Source organism: Acomys minous (genome assembly GCF_964271855.1).
Source record: "Acomys minous genome assembly, chromosome: 6".
NCBI classification, from domain to species: domain Eukaryota; kingdom Metazoa; phylum Chordata; class Mammalia; order Rodentia; family Muridae; genus Acomys; species Acomys minous.
This window is the reverse complement of record NC_140487.1, coordinates 125766464-125779564: the sequence shown is the minus strand read 5'-3', so window position 1 is coordinate 125779564 and position 13101 is coordinate 125766464. Positions and strand designations below refer to the sequence as shown.

At 50.6% G+C, this 13101-nt stretch overlaps 1 protein-coding gene across 3 annotated transcripts in view; it reads right to left on the bottom strand.

The window, feature by feature from the left end:
* ACOT7 (acyl-CoA thioesterase 7) overlaps positions 1 to 13101 on the bottom strand; it is an 88955-nt gene that overhangs the window by 58558 nt on the left and 17296 nt on the right. The window lies entirely within an intron of this gene.

Genomic DNA, 13101 nt, shown 5'->3' with positions numbered 1-13101 from the left:
GATGCCCAGGGCTCCCAGGTAGTACCGAGGACCTAAGCAGGACAGCTGGGAGCTCTTGGTGTTGGTGGGGGGGGGGGGGGTAGAAGCACTAGCTCAGAGCACTTGGGAGACAGAGGCAGGAGGATCACTGTGAGTTCAAAGCCAGCCTGGTCTACGAAAGCAAGTCCTGGGCAGCCAAGGCTACACAGAGAACCCTGTTTCAAAAACAAACAAACAAAAAAAAAAAAAAAAAGGAAAGAAACACAACTCATTTGCTCTTCTTTCAGAAGAGACTTCCTACTTCCTGTGGACAGCTAGCCAATCAGATGCTGCACAAAACCTCAGGTCTTAACAAGCCAGTTTGGTACCATCACAAGCTGCCCGGCAGCACTGACAACATCCCATACATCTGTGTCACTAGTAACATGTACCTTCTCAGGTGACAGGTAATGGGTACAAGCCAGGTGAGGCCCCAGACCAACACACTCAGGCCTAGAATCTGTGAAGCCTTCTTACAACAGCTGACAGGCTGAATAGGTCAAGACTCTAGGAGGTCAGGCCTGGCCCCAGCTCAGAGCAGCTGGGTACCAAGGGCAAGCTGCCAATCATTAATTAACTAGGTTAATCAGTCTCTCACTCCTCACCTGCAAAATGGACAGATGTCACAGCAGTGATGCCTCAGCTGACTACAGGAAGACAGGGCCAGGAAGCATGTGGGCACTGCTGCCCAAAGGTGACTACAGCTGGCACCCAGCATGTGCTAACCAGTACTCGGCTGGCACCCAGCACGTGCTAACCAGTACTCGGCTGGCACCCAGCGCGTGCTAACCAGTACTTCCCTCTTCTTGGATACTTAGTCAGCTTGGGTGGATTTTCAAGGAAGAGCAAGAAGCAAATGACAATCACGTTTTTTAAAAAATAAGATTACTTTATTTCTTGCCATTTAAAAAAAAAGATTTATTTATTATTATGTATACAATGATCTGCCTGCATGTACACCTGCAAGGCAGAAGAGGGCCTCCGATCACATCATACATGGTTGTGAGCCACCATGTCATTGCTGGGAATTGAACTCATGAGCTCTGGAAGAGCAGTTAGTGTTCTTAACCACTGAGCCATCTCTCCAGCCTGACAAATACTCTTGAGGCCACCCACGTCCAAAGCCACTCTTTCACCAAGTAAAACAGTGTATAGTAACCAAACCTGCCCGGTGCCATGATAAGAAGCCACCGGAGTAGCTGCACAAAGCATGCACAAGGGAGTCCCAGATGTGAAGACAGCACCACTGGCCTTCTAGAACCTTCACTTAAGTATTTAAGAATTTGAGTTTTTCCCAAACGCTCCCAACTACTCAGAGTACAAAGAACCAGTGTCTGGAGCACTTGGCCAAAACTGGGGCCACTGTGTACCCGTTTCCCTCCCAAGGTCAGGGAGCACCATGGAAGAGGTTAGGGTCGCACAAAGACTGTAAAGCCAGAGGGTGAAGAGGACTGTGGCAAAGCAATGCCTCCCAGACATGACGGGACACACAGCAGCTATGGCTGCCTTCCAGACCTGCACCACAAGGTCAAGCCATTCGGCACTGCAGCCCAGGGGAGACTTAGGAGGAGGATAATGATCCCACCCCAGCTGAGGGAGGTAGTGACAGTTGGTCCCCAGGGGAGGGAGTCAGAACCTACAAAAGTCCCCCTACAAATGACTCCACACATATATGGCAGCTACAAAGCTATTTACACACATATGTGCTTACACACACAATACTAATGTAAAGGTTTTTACTTATGTGTCTGTATGAGTGTAAGCCACATGTGTTCAGGTACCTCTGAAGGCCAGAAGAAGGCAAGATCCCCTAGAGCTGATGTGACAGGTGCTTGTGAGTCAGCATGTAGGTGCTGAGAATTCAACTCAGGTCCTTTGGAGGAGTAGCAAGTGGGTGCTCTTAACAGCTGTGTTGTCCCTCCAGCTCCACAGCAACAGTGTTATGAAGGACTGATGCAGCAGAGCCAGACAGAGCGGCTCGCACCTGCAATCCCAGCACACCCGAAGCTGAGGCAGGAAGAGCAACATTAGCACAAGGCTAGCCTGGGCAACATGAGCAGACTTTGTCTCAGAAAGGACAATAACAACGGAGGTGAGCCGAGGGGAAGCGCCTGGTGCAGAATACGGACTCCAGGCATCTGCTGCCCCTGGGGAAGGGACGTGCTGGCTGGACCAGGGCTTGTCTCAGCATTAAATCACATCAGATACTATGAGCCTTGGCCATTTCCTCCTCAGTCATGGACTGGCCAGATCCCAGCCCTTCCTGGAGCACCTGTGGATAAACTCTCAGGGGCAGCCCACCTTCCCTTCAGGCAGGCCCGTGCAGTCCAGAGGGCAGACAGGAGGTGGCGAGTGCTGTTCAAACACAAAAGGTGGCCAGGCCGTGGTGCCAAAAAATGCAAAAGGCGGGTATCAGAGTAAGTGAAAGGCCAGGGGAGCCATCCTATCCACACCCTCAGTGCAGGCATCCTGGCCACCCCTGTCCTGGCCACCCCTGTCCCACTCAGTCCTTGCGATCTTTCCAAGGTAGAGCCCAGCCCAGAGTCCTACCCATAACCTTAGCTAAACCTAGTTTATTTCTGGGCCCAAGCCCCACTGCTGATAACTAGGAGAGGACTGTTTGGAATTAGAACTTTTTCAGGGTGTTCAGTTAATTAACCCATACTGCTTATGGCCAGACTCTGTGGCAAAAAAACTGAACCAATTTAAAAACAGGACAGACATGTTTCAGCCTATGGCTCTGGAGGTTCGAGTCCTGGGGTGGCAGCAGCCACCGCTTTGGGCCTGAGCAGAGGCTGCTCACTGCTACAGTAGCGGTGAGATGGCCTCAATAGGCCCCCAGCTGGGAGCACTAGTTTGGAAGGTTCTAAAAGCTGCTTGGCAGACCAGGGGGGAGGAGATAGGCCTGGTTCCCAACTCACTGTCTGCTTCCTGAGCCACCATGATGAATGGCCTCCTTAGCATGCCCCCTAATAGCCACTAATAATGACGTGCTCCACCTTACACACACACACACACACACACACACACACACACACACACACACACACACCATGGACTGGGAGCCAGACCCAATCTTCCCTCTCTACTGTGCTCACAAGGACACTAAGTAAGATGTCACTCCACCAAAAAAACAAAAAACAAAAACAAAAAAACCAGTCACTCCACAATGGCCTGGAGAAGACAGGCAGGACAGGGGCAAGATGTGCCCCTCAGAGCCACACACAGCCAGTAACCTGCTACTCCAGCCAGCGCCCTCCCCACAGTGCTCTCCTCCAGGTCTGACCATCAGTGAACTAACTCACACTGAGGGCAGAGGCCTCAGGACCCAGTCACTTCCCCAAAACCCCACCCCTTGCGTCAGGGACCAGGCTTTCAACACTTGAGCCGTCAGCGTCTCATATTTAAGGTGGGCTCTAAGGGCCTCACAAGAGCAGGGAAGTTCTGAGAGTCAGAGAAAAGCCTCTGCAGCCAGGGTGAGAGATGGAGCCCCACAAGCCACTAGAAACTAAGAAGCAGGAAAGAGCCTCCCATGGCCCCTCTGACCCTGGTTCCATACTTGTGTCATTTCTGCTATTTTAAGTCACTCCTCACAGCAGTGCCACACACTCCCACATGCGTCCTATCCCGCCTCTCTAGGCTCCTCCCCTTCACCCACTGAGGCAGCAGTGTGTGGCACAAGTGAGAGAGATGCTCAGAATGGTTGGCGGCTCCAGGCCAAGCTGGCCCCACGGGTCTTGGCAGCAGCTTGGGAGACCGAGTGACCTTTCTCCTCCTGCTGCAGGCCACTAAGACCGGCCAGCATCTCTAAGTCCGCCTTGAAAATACCAGCACTAAAATTAAAGCATTGCTCGTGGAAACCACAGCAATGGGAGGGAGGTGTGCCTGGCTCCCTCCACTTCACAGTGAAAGGACTGAAGCTCGGGTGGGTGGCTCAGGGAGCACAGTCCTCAAGGTCCCTGCAGCACCCAAAGACAGACAGGACCCTTGAGCCTGTCCGGGAAACCCTGCTTTTTAAGGTTGAAGTCTGGCCGTTTCCCTAAATATAGCCTCTGAGTTCAGTACAAAAGCAGCGACTGCCTTTCACAGCTGGGTCCCCTCTTCCAAGGATTCCCTCAGGGAAGATTATAGGCCTGACCCTTTCCTGAGAAAAAAAGCCTGTTCAGCAAGCACCTGGGGATTCCTGGAGACACCTACCCTATGCTAATAAGATGTCTTGGTGTCCTGGCTCTCAACTAATGACCTTCAACTGTCCCTGGAGATCTTCCCCCACTCAGAATAATTAAGTAGTGCTTTTCCCTTAGGATGGGGCTATGTTGTTACATGTAGATTAAGTATTCCTAGCATACCAGCCCCAAGAAATCAGACACATTCACCCTCGAAAGCCCTCCTCCTGGGTCTTGCCCTGAGCACTCTAAACTGGCCCTGATTGAGGGTTGGAGAGATGGCTCAGAGGTTAAGAGCACTGCCTGCTCTTCCAAACGTCCTGAGTTCAATTCCCAGTACCCACATGGTGGCTCACAACCATCTATAGTGAGATCTGGTGTCCTTGTCTGGCCTGCAGGTGTATGTGCAGGCAGAACACTGTATGAATAACAAATAAATCTTTAAAAAGAAAAGAGATATGTTCTCCTCCAGAAGCAAACAGCTAGACACTGCCCATGGTTGAGTAAGGACACCTGCTGAGCAGTGCAGGTGCAGGTAGGTGGGTGGTGGGGCTGAGCCACATTAGCTACAACAGGCAGCTCTAAGGACAGCACACAGATAGGCCAGAAGTTTTTTGGTTAAAAAGACCTCCAATTAGAGTGGCCTCAGCAGGTGCCCAGAGCAAGGGTGTATGTGCTCCCATATGGCCATAGGTAACACTACAGACCCATAGAGGGCAGGCTTAGGAGAAATGTCTGTGCCAAGAAAAGGCTCTTGTGGCATTCTAGGCCTGGAGCAGAAGTGGAAAGTAGCCAACAATCCCCTCTCCAAATTCCCAACCCCACACACACTCTCTCCCTCCCTCCCTCTCCCCCCCCTCCCCCAGGGAAATGACCAAAAGGCCCCACATGCAAGCCATGGACCAAGAGCCACAACGTCAAGAACGGATTCTGACAGAGGAAACAGCATCTTCCAGCAATCAAACTAGGAATATGGGTTCCTGGTCCACTGGGCATGGGAAAGAACGGAGCAGATGTGAGGCTGCCACTAGAGACCCAGGCACATTCCCAGAGGCGCCAGAGCCAGGTCCCTGGGGCTGGGCATCACCTAATGCCCAGGTGAGTAAACATAGGTAGGACCAGGGTTTCCTGTCGGCCTCCCTGCCCGGCTGCCAGGCACAGGAGCCACATCCAAGTGTCCCCCAAATAACAAGCTGCCCACTGGAAAGGGTTGTGATGAACAGTACCTGCTCCTCTAGGAAGCCACACAACTAGGAGTGGAGAAAGCCCTCATGGTGGGAGACACCTTTACTTCCTTCCAGCTTTCAGTAGGCGGAAGGAGGCAAGTCTCTGTGGGTTCAAGACCAGCCTGACCTACATAGCAAGGTCTAAGCCAGCCCGAGCTTTTTAGTGAGAGCCTGCCTCAAAAACAAAAACAGGATGTGAGGGGCAGTCTTCCTCCATCACTGCTTCATGTGCATCCCTCTCAAAGCTGCACACTCAGGCGATGGCCTTCCCTTAACCAAGGTTAGACAAGTAACTACACTCTCCTGCTGCAGCCTCCAAACAAGCTGGAAGAAGAGGAAACAAAGGAAGAGGAGGAAGAAGAGGAAGAGGAGGAAGGGAGGAAGGATGGAGAAAGGACAGCGGCAGCCTGCCTGACCCAGGACCATTTCAGCAAACCACTGACCAGAGCAGGCTTCAGGGAGCGGCTCTGCCTGGCTTCCTGAACTGCTTAATCTAAACAGGAAAAGGTTGTAGGAACCAAAACCAGTTGTCATGGAAACTTTGTTTTGCAGATCATTACAACTCTATGAGTCCTTTCTGGTAACCACCCCAGGGAAGTGGGAGGAGAGCTGTCACCACTGAGCTGCGTTTAGGATGACATTTGGAGGCTCTGCCCTTCCCAGCCTTGCTCACACAAAGCCTGGACCTATTGCCAGCCATGTAGACCTCCCGCAAGGCTACGGAAGAGAAGGCTTAAGGTGGAGAGCGCCTGACCTCGGCCTGCATCCCACTCAAACCGAAATCTTTCTCTGGAGTCCGAGCCCAAGGGATAGCTGGAAGGGGACAGGTGCCTAGACCCTCCTTACCTGCGCTGTCTGGGACTCAGTCTCCTCCCACCACTCCTCAGACATGAAAGCTCGGAACTACCCCTGAGAGCAGCTCCCCAGTGGATCCCATCATAGGCAGCACTTCTCACCTCACATTCTCCCTCCATTGGTTGTAACAATGGCCAGGAACAAGGGCAATAGCTGGTCCCTAGGGAGGGGACCAGATTTTGCCATGACTTCCCAAAACCCACCTTAGCAGCACTGCTTTCCCATAAATCTGCAACTAGCAACCAAAATGGAAACTCCAGCTACAAAACCCCCAGGTCCATGCAGCCAAGACCAATGCACATATCCACCTGTCTTGATGTCCATCCAGAACCAGTATCCTGAGCTGGGCCTGAGCCTTGAGTCTACTGTCACCAGCCCTGAGAACTTTCTAATTCAGCTGCCATCTGATAAGAGCAGCCAAGGTAAATTATTACAGGTGCCACTGCAAGCCAACCTCCCTGAAAGGGAGCAAAAAGCCCTGTGGCCACCTCATGGCCACCACAAGAACTAGGCCCCAGGGAGAGGGTGTGCAGCCCTGGGCCCCCTGGACTCCTTGGTCTGAGTGGGAAGCAGCTGGCTGTCCTCATGTCTGACAGCCCAGGGCTGATGCATACCTGGAAGCTAAGGACAAAAGGCTCTAAAGAAGTTGCCCCCAGTCGGGCATTGGTGACACACGCCTTTAGTCCCTGCACTTGGGAGGCAGAAGCAGGTGGATCTCTGTGAGTTCAAGGCCAGCCTGGTCTACAAAGGGAGTCTAAGACAACCAAGGCTACACAGAGAAACCCTGTCTTCACTTCTTTTTCTTTTTTTTTTTTCTTTTTTTTTTTTTTTTTTGGTTTTTTGAGACAGGGTTTCTGGCACCTGGCAAGCATGCAAGGAAGGGCACTCCCATTCCCATCTCCTGGACCAAAAGACAGAAGCACTGTTTCCCCAGGACCTGTGACCAGCTACAGTGCCTACAAGCCCCAGTCTGTCTCTTACCTTCAAGTCAGAGAAGAAAACACCACTGCATCCCAGGACCCCATGGCTAGACACCACAGCATCCCAGGCTAGATACCACCACATACCAGGACCCCATGGCTAGACACCACAGCATCCCAGGACCCCATGGCTAGACACCACAGCATCTCAGGACCCCATGGCTAGACACAACATCCCAGGACCCCATGGCTAGACACCACAGCATCCCAGGACCCAATGGCTAGACACCACATCATGTCAGGACCCCATAACTAGACACCACAGCAAGTCAGGATCCCATGGCTAGACACCACAGCTCTGACACCCCCCCTAAGGTACCAAAGCAGGTCTCAACATACTTCTCCCACACAGGGAACCCCAGGTCCCCCCAGTTCCTAACTCACTGTTTGACCTTCTCCCTGAGGCAGGCCTCGATGACTCCCTTTCTGCAGACATGGAGAGACAAGGCTCTCTGCAGCGTGAGCATGGCCTTCTGTCTCTGCTGCTCCCTCCAGAAGCTGCAGCCAAAGGCACCTGACGCTGTGCACTTTGGACTTGCCCACCTCCCTCCAGGTTGGCATCGCTTCCTCCCTAAGCAACCCTGGCTTCCCTGATGCCCAGCCCCAGTCCCAGCTTTATCAGGTATTCTACCCACCTCAAGAGGTAAGGTATCTACTAGGCCTCCACAGGGACAGTGGCTGAGCCATGACACAGGCTGGCTGGGCCCTCAAAATAAACAGAGCCAATGTTTCCATTTGCTAGGTTAACCAATGGTCACCTATGTGGCAAAAGCACATGTCCAGGAGCATTCACAGAAGCGCCACTCATGTACCAAAAGGTGGAAACAACCCTCATGCCCGTCACTCCTGGGCAAGGCCACACACGGAGCACCACTCAACCACAAAGAGGACTAGCAGGGAGATGGAGGGACGACGCAGATTCTTAGCATCCACATAAAAAGCCAGGCTCAGTGGCTGTGTAATCCCGGAGCTGAACACCTCCCCTACTTGCAGAGCAAGGCAGTCTAGCCAAACAGGGAAGTTCCCGTTCAGAGGAAGACCCTGTCCAATAAAACACAACAATAGCAAAAGGCCAGTGGAGAATGATGAGGAAACGCCTCACAGGGAGCCCTGGGCTCCACACACAAGCACGGCCACATATGCTTGCATATACATGTACACATATATGCATATACCACACATATGCACCAAAATAATAAATTTCTTTCTTTCTTTCTTTCTTTCTTTCTTTCTTTCTTTCTTTCTTTCTTTTTGGTTCTTGTTTTTCCTCAAACTAATTTCTTAAAAAAAGGACTAAAGGACCTACAGACACACGAACGAAGCTGGGTGCGGTGGTCCAGCCTGTGCACTCAAGAGAGCTGAGGCAGGAGGGCTGTGACTCTAAGGCTAATGGCTATACTGTGAGAGTCTTTCACAGAGACACAAACAACTGTGTGTAACTCAGTGCTAACTCTTACCCTGCACACACAGGTTGTATCACTAAAACAGCAAAGAAACACAGAGGGAACAAAGTGTTATTAATAACACAGATGTTATTGATAGGCTGATGGAGGCCAGGTGTGGGCAGGAGCACGGGACAACCGCAGGAGACAGGTCCTTCTGTGTGGTTGACGAAAGCGCCAGAGAATGAGGTTGTGCAATCTTTGCCTTATGAAGACGTCAGGACTGCATGTATAGCCTGAAGGGTAGACTTGGTGGCTTGCCAGTTTTATGTTGAAGTTGTCATAAACAGCGAAAAGGACAAGAGAAGCCATGCAGACATAGGCAAGCCTCCCCGCTCCAGAGCTGGGGTGTGCACAGCACTGAGAGAACGCCCAGAAGCTCCCTTGACCACTGCCCCAGAAGGCACTCCCAGGTCTTCACAAAAACCACACAGCTACCAGACAGGGAGGAGTATGACTTTTATTCCGGCACTCAGGAGACAGAGCTGGGCAGATCCTTGTAAGTTCACGGCCAGCTGTGGCCTCACAGAAAGGCCCTGTCTCCAAAAAAAAAAAAAAAAAAAAAAAAAAAAAGACAAAGGCCAAGACAGAGAGCTAGTGTCACTGATCCTACACAAACAAGGAGAGCCAGCTGTGGGCCCTAGGAGCAGGCCAGACCACGCCTCATTTTGTGTTTGGAGTTTTCTAGGGACTATAGACCATTGCCTTTTGCAGCTTTTAACAACACAGAAAAGCATTCTTCTTTTCTTCCCAAAGAGTACAGAAGCCTTCACCGAGCACCAAGGCCTAGAGTCACAGAGAAGTGGGAATTTGAAGCAGCCAAGCACCTGACATTCAAGAGAACAAGCCCAGCTTCTAGAAGGCCTCAGTACTGAGACCTTCCGGACACGCCACACCCACATGCCTAGAGGGAGGCCGAGGTCCATCCCTCCACAGCTTATGCCCTTATGCCAGAGGAAGCGGACTGGGCAGGGCAGCACTTCATCCAAACTCCATAAAGATATCTTAAAGAATGTGTGTGGAGGGGCTGGAGAGATGGCTCAGAGGTTAAGAGCACTGTCTGCTCTTCCAAAGGTCATGAGTTCAATTCCCAGCAACCACATGGTGGCTCACAGCCATCTATAATGAAATCTGGTGCCCTCTTCTGGCGTGCAGATGCACATGTAGACATACATAAATATAAATGTACATAAATAAATAAATATTTTTTAAAAAGGAGAAGGAGAAGAACAAGAACAAGAAGAACAAGAAGAAGAGGAGGAGGAGGAAGAAGAGGAAGAAGCCGGGCAGTGGTGGTGCACACCTTTAATCCTGTGAATGGCTTCGAGTTCGAGGCCAGCCTCGTCTACAAAGTGAGTCCAGAACAGCCAAGGCTACACTGAGAAACCCTGTATGTAACTATATAAGTATGTATTTGTGTGTGTGTTTATGTGTAAGTGTATGTGTGCACAGGTGTGTGCATGTATGTGTATATGTTTGTATATGTAAGTGTATGAGTGTATATATGTGTAAATGTGTGCGTGTATGTGTATATGTATGTGTGTATGCATATGTGTGTGCAGCTGTGTATGTGTGTGTGCACACACAACATGAAAACAGAAGGAAAACTATCTGAGGGAAGGGAATGAGCAGCCGAAGGGAAGACAAAGGGTCAGTAAATATGAACAAAATACAATAAAACATGTTTATCAAGATGTTATAATAGGGGCTGAGGAGATGGCTCAGCGGTTAAGAACACTGGCTGGGCTCTTCCCCAGGACCCAGCACCCACAAGGCAGCTCACAACTGTCTACAGGTCCAGAGAATCTGACACTCTCACACATGCAAGGAAAACACCAATGCACATAAAATAAATTTTTTTAAATAAATAAAATAAAATAGCATAAATACAGGTTGATTCAGAGATTAAGGCACTGGTTGCTCTTCCAGAAGACCCAGGTTCATTTCCCAGCACCCACATGGTGTATTTTTAACTCCAGTCCTAGGGGATCCGACACCTTTCTCTGACCTCCACAGGCACCAGACATGCACACGGTGCACAGACATATATGTAAGCAAAATATGTGTGCATTAATAAAATAAACCAAAAAGAAGAAAAATTAATAATGAAAACTACTATTTCTATATCCTAAACTGTAAATAAATAAAACGACTCCTCATAGCCCATGCTCCCTGCTTACTGAGTCTTCTTCTCCCCCTCCCCGCTCAGAGGGCTGACACCCCTGAAACTGCGGCCACAGCTTCCAGAGACCCTGTCTTAGCAAGTAGGAAGTGGAAAGAACTCTCCCTACAAAACAATTGAAACAGCCAGGAGGCCGCACTTACTTTTAACATAGTCACCAGGCCCCTGTATGCACCATCAGTTTCTCCACCACTTTTCCACCCCGCGGATACAGTGGGCCAAGTTCTGCATCTGAGTTCCAAGGGAACGCTGGCTGATGACAGGTCACCTTGTGGGCACCACAGCCATCACCAGACTCTCAAAGCTGAGCACAGGGAGGTGCCAGGAGGCCACAGACTCCTAAGAACCAGGCAAACTAACCCGGAAAATCGGAGCTACTGCTTGAAAGGATAAGGAAAACAGTGAGGAAACTGAAGGCTTGCAAAACGGAATGACAGCTGACGTTCACCTGCTTACAGCCTTCCATAGAAGGGACACCCCACCGCTTGCGTCGGACTCTCTCAACATCACTGTCTCATTGCCACTAATTACAAACTCAGCAGCCGTGACCTGAAGAAGGAGACCTGAAGGTTCCAGACCGAGTAGGCCAACATGGGAAGAGTGCCAAAGCTAGCACAGAAGGCTACCAGGTACTGCACGCCGCTGAAGAGACAGCTGAATGCATTTACTTGCTCTAAGCATGTCCAGAAATCAGCTTAGGAGCAGCAAGCTTACGGGGAGCATCCCTGAGTGCACCACATACAGTCCTGAGAGCAAGTGCATTACTATCAAGGCCCAACGCTAACCACACCCAGGCTCCATCTGCCTGCCACATGCCTGTCCCCACTTGACCCACAGGCACCAATGAGGCTTGTGGATAAGTATTCACAGCCATTTTCTATATAACAGCACAATCCCAGTAAGAATCCATGCGTACATCAGTGATGGTCCATTCACCGTACAGTGCTGCCCAGCAACAGAGAGGAACAAATACAGGCACAAAACCACACAAACACATCCCAAAATAACCACCAACTGAAAATGCTAAGCAAAAGGAAGGAAATACTTTTTTCTCTTCCAGGGCTAGGGACTGAACTTTGGGCCTTGCTTATAGGATATGTTGGTGCACGTGGGTTTGGTTATATGCATGTGGTATGTGTGCATGTGTGTTGTATATCATGTGTGTGGGCATATGATATGTGTGTGGCACATGTATATTCAGGTGTCTCTATAGACCAAAAGAGGGCATCAGACTCCCTGGAGCTGTAGTTTCAGGTGGCTGCCATGTGTCCCACGTGGGTTCTGGGAATCAAACTTGAGTCCTTTGCAAGTGTAGTTTGGGCTCTTAAGTGCTGAGCCATCTCCCCAAGCCCATGGCCTTGGTTTTTTGAGACAGGTTCTAACAGTATAGTCTGGGCTAATTTTACATTTGTGACACTGCTGCCTATAGCTCAAGTTACAGGCAACTCAACATGTGGTTCCATTTTCATAAAATTCTAGGAAAATGAAAACCGTAACACAGAAACCGGCCAGCAGGTGCCTGATGTGGGGGGAGGGAAGCAGAGGGGGACATCTTAGTACTCTACTGAAGAGAGGTCATGGCGAATGAAATGCCTTTTTCCATGACAGAGTTTCTCTGTGTAGCCTTGGCTGTCTGTAGACCAGGATAGCCTCGAACTCACAGAGATCCTCCTGCCTCTACCTCCTGAATGCGGGGACTAAAGGCATGTGCCACAGCACCTGGCCTGACCATGTATAAAAGAAAGCGTTTAGTTGAGGCCGGCTTACAGGCTCAGAGGGTCAGGCCCTTGTCGTCATGGCAGGCAGCACCCGGCAGACCAGGGACTGGAGAGGCTGAGCCACTGGGCCTGCGCTGGGCTTCTATAGCCCCAAGGCCACACACTTCCTCTAACAGGCCACAAGTGCTCCAACAAGGCCACACCTTGTAATTCCTCCTCTCAAGCAGTGCCACTCCCTAGTGACCAAGCATTCAAATAAATGAGCCAATGAGGACCGTTTCTACTCAAACCACTTTCGGTGGGGAGAAATAACAAGTGACAGGAAGAACTTCCCAAGGGTGGAAGCCTGTTCCCTACCCTGACTACAGCCTGGCACTGAAGGCATGTACATATAGAGGTCAAAATTGAGCAAACACAGTCAGTGGGTGGAACTATACCAAGTACACCTGTAAACTAGTTTAAACAAGTGCCCCCGTGAAGACACACTGACGCCCACAAACAGGTCCCTCCACAA